The sequence below is a fragment of the Acipenser ruthenus genome, chromosome 12 (genome assembly GCF_902713425.1).
Source record: "Acipenser ruthenus chromosome 12, fAciRut3.2 maternal haplotype, whole genome shotgun sequence".
Classification (NCBI taxonomy): domain Eukaryota; kingdom Metazoa; phylum Chordata; class Actinopteri; order Acipenseriformes; family Acipenseridae; genus Acipenser; species Acipenser ruthenus.
In genome coordinates, this window is record NC_081200.1 from 23,695,915 (window position 1) to 23,702,474 (window position 6,560).

Here is a 6,560-nt window from a genome sequence, read left to right on the forward strand (position 1 = left end):
AACTAGTTTCTCTGTGGTCGACTGTCACTTTACCATTTGACTAGTCGACTGGTCCCCACCCCATTGAAAAAAAAAAAACAGATGTATTAAGACATGAAATCCCCTGATGAAGTGAGTATGTTATTTGTAATTAAAAACACATTTCAGTCATGTTGAAATCAAATTAGTATAAGATTTTGTTAAAATGTGCTAAATCAATAGCAAGTGTATCCAGAAATGACAAGCCCCTACTGTGCTTTCAGACTTATCTGTGATTGGGCCCTTGACAAGACAGCAGACATGTACCGAAATAAGACAAATCTCCCAAATCAGTCAAGTCTATGAAGGACTCTGTTTGCAGCGTAATACTTTGTTAGATTAACTTACTTTTTGTTACCAGTTATCCTTTATTTAAGTTCACCATAGTAAAAGCAAAGAAAGGCATGATAAAGCACAGTGAAAACACGGTCAAGCATGTAGAAAACAGTGAGGTATTGCAAAGCTTATTAATAAACATGGAAAACCATATTTAAACTACGGTAAATGCATAGTATAACCATGGGAAAAGCATGGGAAAAATACTGTAGGAAACTTTTTTAAGGGTAACCACACATTTTTTTATACTCTAAAGCTTTCTATGATTGTGGTCAATGTGTATTTTATCTCTTTATCAAGACCCATATCATTATAATTCTTTACAAGATTCCTTTAGATACACCATGCTGTCATTTATGTTTCTCATGTGTTAGATGTGTAACAATAGCTTTATATGTTGTTTTATTATATGTATGCCTGGGACTCACTTATAAATTCATTTTTTTAGTGGGTTTCATAGTGGAATATTACACATAAATAAATTCCACCACCTTATGTAATAAATGAGCAAACTGAATTTTCTTTGCATTTTGCTGACATGTTTTTTTTTCTCTTTGAGAAACATATTTGGTTCACTGGGAACAGCATCTCCCTAAGCCCCTAGACTTATGCCCTACTTCTAAATCAATGTTTGACAAAGAATCGGCCTCCCCTGCAGTTTAAGGGGCTATCACGGAATTTGCCTGCTGAGAAGGCCATACACAAGGCTAGACACTGAGCCATATCTTGGTGTTTGATGGTAACTGTCTTATTGGGAACCACATTGGTATCTGAAAAGGGGAATCAACTCTCATTTTGACCAGTCATCCATTGGCTTGGTGGCCAAGGTTGCAGTATACAAGGTGAACAGGAGTTAATTTACAAGGAATAGCTTTCAGGAGAGTAACGGTCTCATTTCAGAAAGGTCTGAACTGGACTAAGAGACATACACAACCTGCATAGCATGATATTGGATCAAGTATGAATACCTTATTACATGAACGCAATGTAAAACAGTGCTATTAAATCATTCATGCTCCTGAATACCAAGAAAGTTTGATCAGCAGGTCCACCTTGACTTGTTTCATTGATGAATTTGGGCACACAGATGGTTTTAATTATAATAAACTGTGCTTTAACACACAAAGGTACGTTATTAAATTATAGGACAGCACATTCATTTCAGTATGTTACAGCACAACAGATCTAAAGGGCCTCCTTACTTTGTAAACAGATGCTGAGGAGCATGCTGTTGTTCAAGTAAATCATGAGATTGGTAGACTTCACTACAGCTTATTTGACTTAATGGCTTTTCTTTTGAGCCATAAAGGTAAACATTTTAATAGAGGTAGTAGCTCAGCCACTCAGCTCTGAAGCATTTGGCTTGGTTCAGAAAGCAAGTTGGATTACCACTTAGCTAAGTGTTCAGGGATTAGTTGAGTTATGCATCTGTAAATCTCATGTTTCTGTATACTGGTAGAGTATATGATAGTTTACACCCCTTGAGGTGCACAATAGGAAAGCTACCTGGAGGGAGGGGTTCTTGGGTTCTAACCTAAATATTAAAGGCTGTTTTTTGTGTAATGAAAAGTATACCAAATAACTGTACACACAGCTTATATGCTTTCAGTGTCTAGCTTGAAGAGTATTCGTAAAAAAAAAAAAAAAAAAAAAAAAGCTTTCAAGTCTTAGTTTAACTTTGTATTTGAAACTTCCCAATTTCCCATTTAGAAGCATGTTGGGATAAGCAAATATTTGAGCTCTATAAAAGCAGAGGGCTACCTTTCCCTTGGGGTGACCTTGCCTGGAGCATTTTAGACAGTATGTGTTCTCCATGTATTATGATAGTACAGATTTTATAACTGTACACACAAATTGATCAAAACGACATCATATGAAGGCACACAAGAATTTAGTCAGCACAAATAGAAAAAGACAATGTGTATATTAATCGTGTTTTTGTACAGGAGATCAATAAGCTTGTTAATTGGAGCAAACCTATTTCCAAAAGACAGTCTTGTGGTGTACCATTAAGATGACAAAAAATCATGCTTGAATTAGTGAAATGGATTTTAAGGTTAAAAAACAAACTCAAGTTAGCTGCCCTTCACAATTATATTTATACATTTGTATGCACTTTTTACTATTATAGTGTACATCTGCTGCATTATATAATCTTGAGAATATTGTCTTGAATTTGGAGTCATACAGTTTAAATTACTAATTTGAAAGATGACAGTTTGAAAATGTACAAATAACAACAAAACACTGCAATGGTTCACTTCAAGTAGTTGAGTCAGTGCACTTGAGTTGTTCCCTTATATGGGGTCGCTGTATTTCCCATTTTCCCAAAATTAAGCCCAATGATTGTCTTTAATTCAATTTACACTACGTGACTGAGTGTTTTTGGTAGTCAGAAGATAAATTAAACAGGATATGTTTCTCCCCAAGATGGTTTCAGTTGCAGGGACATTGATTACCTTCCCCTCCGAAACCCCTTGCCAGTACATCTCTCGAAGAGCCGCATAGGCATGGTCCTGCTATCGCTAAAATCAAAATGAAACAAGTGAGCCTGAATCTAGGCCTACATTAGTATAGTGTGTAATAGCATCTGTAACAAAAACATGTTTGCAGTTAGAATAGTGTGACATCATAAACTGAATCATTATTTCAATGTATCAAATTGAGAAATAATAGGTGTAATCCTCATCAGCAAGGATCGTCCTATTCAATTAATTAGGATATGTGATGTGTCAACTATGAGTTTTCACTTTCCCCCATTAAACTGTGTTGAAATGGCACTTAAGGTAAAAATGTATGAGAGACTAATATGATTTTTTTTTGTATTGAAGAGTAAAGTGTAACGACAGAACGTGTCGTTATTCTCTTATTTTTTTCAGTTTATTAAAGTAAATAAGTGATGGCTTATGGTTACAGCACAGGGCCCAGCACCACAAGTAAACTTCTCCATGGTGTGCCTCACACTGAACCAGCTCTAAAACTGCATTATTACTGACCTACAACATGTTAACAGCTGTGTTTAATAGCAAATATTGTTTAGGACTAAAGTTGTAATGTAACTTACCACACAGTCCTTCATTTCAACTGCCCCCAGGTTTAATGAGGTTTAATGAGTGGAGAAAAACATTATAGTTCTAGACAGTTTGATAGCCATGGTAAACTGCATTTAAAAAAAAAAAAGTGTTTGATTTAAAAGCTACTGTGCAGGTTTAAAATCAATTTTCTAACCATATTAGCATAAGCTAATGTCTAGCTGGTCCCCCTTTTGAAGATCTTTTGTTTCTTGTATATTTTATTATTCAGTTTGGAGTTTGCAGATATTTCCAAGACCTCAATCAGACCTACAGCAAAGGTTCCCTGTATGCCACCATTTATTATCTATAGCATATTTGAAATATTTGCCTTGCTTTGTTGCTTTTAAAATACACCTTCAAGCACGATAGAGCTCAGAAGTAAAACAGAAATTAGCCCGGGATGCAATTTTTTATTGTGTTTTTATTTTATTGATAACATATTACAGGAACCCTCTTAAATAGGCTATGAGGAATGTTTTTATAAACCTTATGGGGCACAAGACATTTAAAATGTCACAATGGCCTATCTGTACCCGACAGCTACAGGCTTAGTATTAGAGATCTGAAAGATCTTTCTTATGCATGCTACATTTATATATTTTATGCATTTAAATTACACCATACAAGGCGAATAACATGCTCAGAGTAATGTATTGTACAGTATATGGCCCTCTGAAGTGCAGGGAATAGAAAGCTCATTTTAATATAGATAAGTCAGCCTCATTTAATTCAGTGCAAGCTCTTTGCCAAATACAGATGAGTTACTAAGCGGATGATTTAACACTGTAAAAGTAGTAAATATCCTCTCTTCTTTGCCTCTGAAAGAACATAATAGTAAAAATGATATACAATAGTATCAGCTGATTATTTCCATAGAGATCAGTACATATTTATTACCACTAGTCTTGTCATACTGTGAAAAGTATGGAAATTACTAATTTCTAATAACACATTTTTAATTTAGAATATAGTTAAACTAAAGTGCTTGAACATCCTTGAGATAAGGGTTTAAAAAAAACAAAAATCAACTTTAGAAAGTAAATGATGACTGGAACATTTTTTTTTTGTTAAACAGTCCAAAGCTGTTCATCACTCACACCATTCACACCAATTATAGTTAGGACTTTTAAATGTGGAATGTCCATAAATTCAGCCATAACAAATCTGCTCACACACTATCAATTTGAAAACATATACAGATTAAACCTTTACCATATCACTGTATGACAGGAAGCAATCAGGCTCCTAATATGAAGAACAGACCTAAAAGATCACGAATAAAGCTTTTGGCAAAAAAGAAAAAAAATGTAAAGCATATTTTAAAGCAACATATATTTGATGTTATTTATATTAAGGTATGGCGTTTCATAAATTGTAAGATACTGCTCTTGGTCTGCACAGCATAGATTGCGAGCAGCTTGCTATCTACCCTTTCTATCATGAGTGTAATGGACATTTTATACATGTTTGGTACCTGGGGCTTAAGTTGAATTCCAGAAGCGGACATGGTTGGTTAGAACACATTTGGTAAAGATACAGTATGTGACAGAAGTAAAACAAGATGATTCCCATTCCATTAGATTGCTATATTATTATTATTATTATTTTATTATTATTTATTTCTTAGCAGACGCCCTTATCCAGGGCGACTTACAATTGTTACAATATATCACATTATACACATTATACAGATATCACATTATTTTTACATACAATTACCCATTTATACAGTTGGGTTTTTACTGGAGCAATCTAGGTAAAGTACCTTGCTCAAGGGTACAACAGCAGTGTCCCCCACTGGGGATTGAACCCACAACCCTCCGGTCAAGAGTCCAGAGCCCTAACCACTATAGCCTTGACTAGAACATAGTGTAACCATCAAACAAGCAATGCATTGTTTCATCATTATATAAAATAGAAACACAATAATCTAACATTAAGGCTTCCAGATAAAAAGAGATATATTTTAAGCCTTTCTTAAAACATTCTCTGTATTGTTTTTGAAAAACAGGATTAACACACATATTTTAGATGTGAACATCAGTTAATCCATACATAGTGAACAACAAAATGGCCTCAAAAATACTAAAGCATAGAAGGAAGGTATTATATAAATATGTTTTATAGAAACACAAAGTAATTTAAAATCTCTTTGGTTTGTATAAATTCTCTCATTTGTATTATGCAATATAAATCACAGTAGTAATTTACACACATTTTGTGAAAGGCATGGAATTGTTCTTAAATATGGGCTATTCCTCCCCTCATACCTTTTTATGGCAATATGAAGTTGTATGATGTATAGTATATTTCTGTAACATTTCTTACAGAAACACTGCTTCAATATACAGTATGATAAAAGGGTTCCATTGCAGTCTTGCAGGTTTTGCTAAACCAGCAGCTCTCTCTCTTATTTTAATACAACACATAATGGGCAGGATTTTCAAAAATCAGTGTTATTGTATCAAACTCGTGGTATATTATTATTTGTTTATTTAGCAGGCGTCTTTATCCAAGGCGACTTACAGAGACTAGGGTGTGTGAACTGTGCATCAGCTGAAGAGTCACTTACAATTACGTCTCACCCGAAAGACGGAGCACAAGGAGGTGAAGTGACTTGCTCAGGGTCACACAATGAGTAAGTGGCTGAGGTGGGGTTTGAACTAGGGACCTCCTGGTTACAAGCCCTTTTCTTTAACCATTGGACCACACAGCCTTCCTATAGTAACGAGAGCTTTGGTAGCAAGTGATTTTCAAACGAAATGTGTTAATGAAATCAATCCGTTAATGCTTTGAGATTCGATGAGGTCGTTAATGAACAGATTTCTCATTAAAAAAGCTTAATTGTTGCAGGTCATGTACATCACTTCCTGTCTCAGCGACTAAATAAGGGGAACTCGTTAATCAAAATGCATGTTAATGAAAATCGGACAGCACAGATTACAAAAAAAAACTTTATTTCTTTTTTGGATGGGGCGGGGTTAAGCCATTTATGTATATTGGTTGGAATTTATTTTCTTATGTTGACATGTACTTTTGTATGTGTTTTAGTATGTACGATTGCAGACTATAAATAAATATGTTTGAAGTGTAATTTGTGTTTGTAGTTGTTAGTTATTATACATGTATACC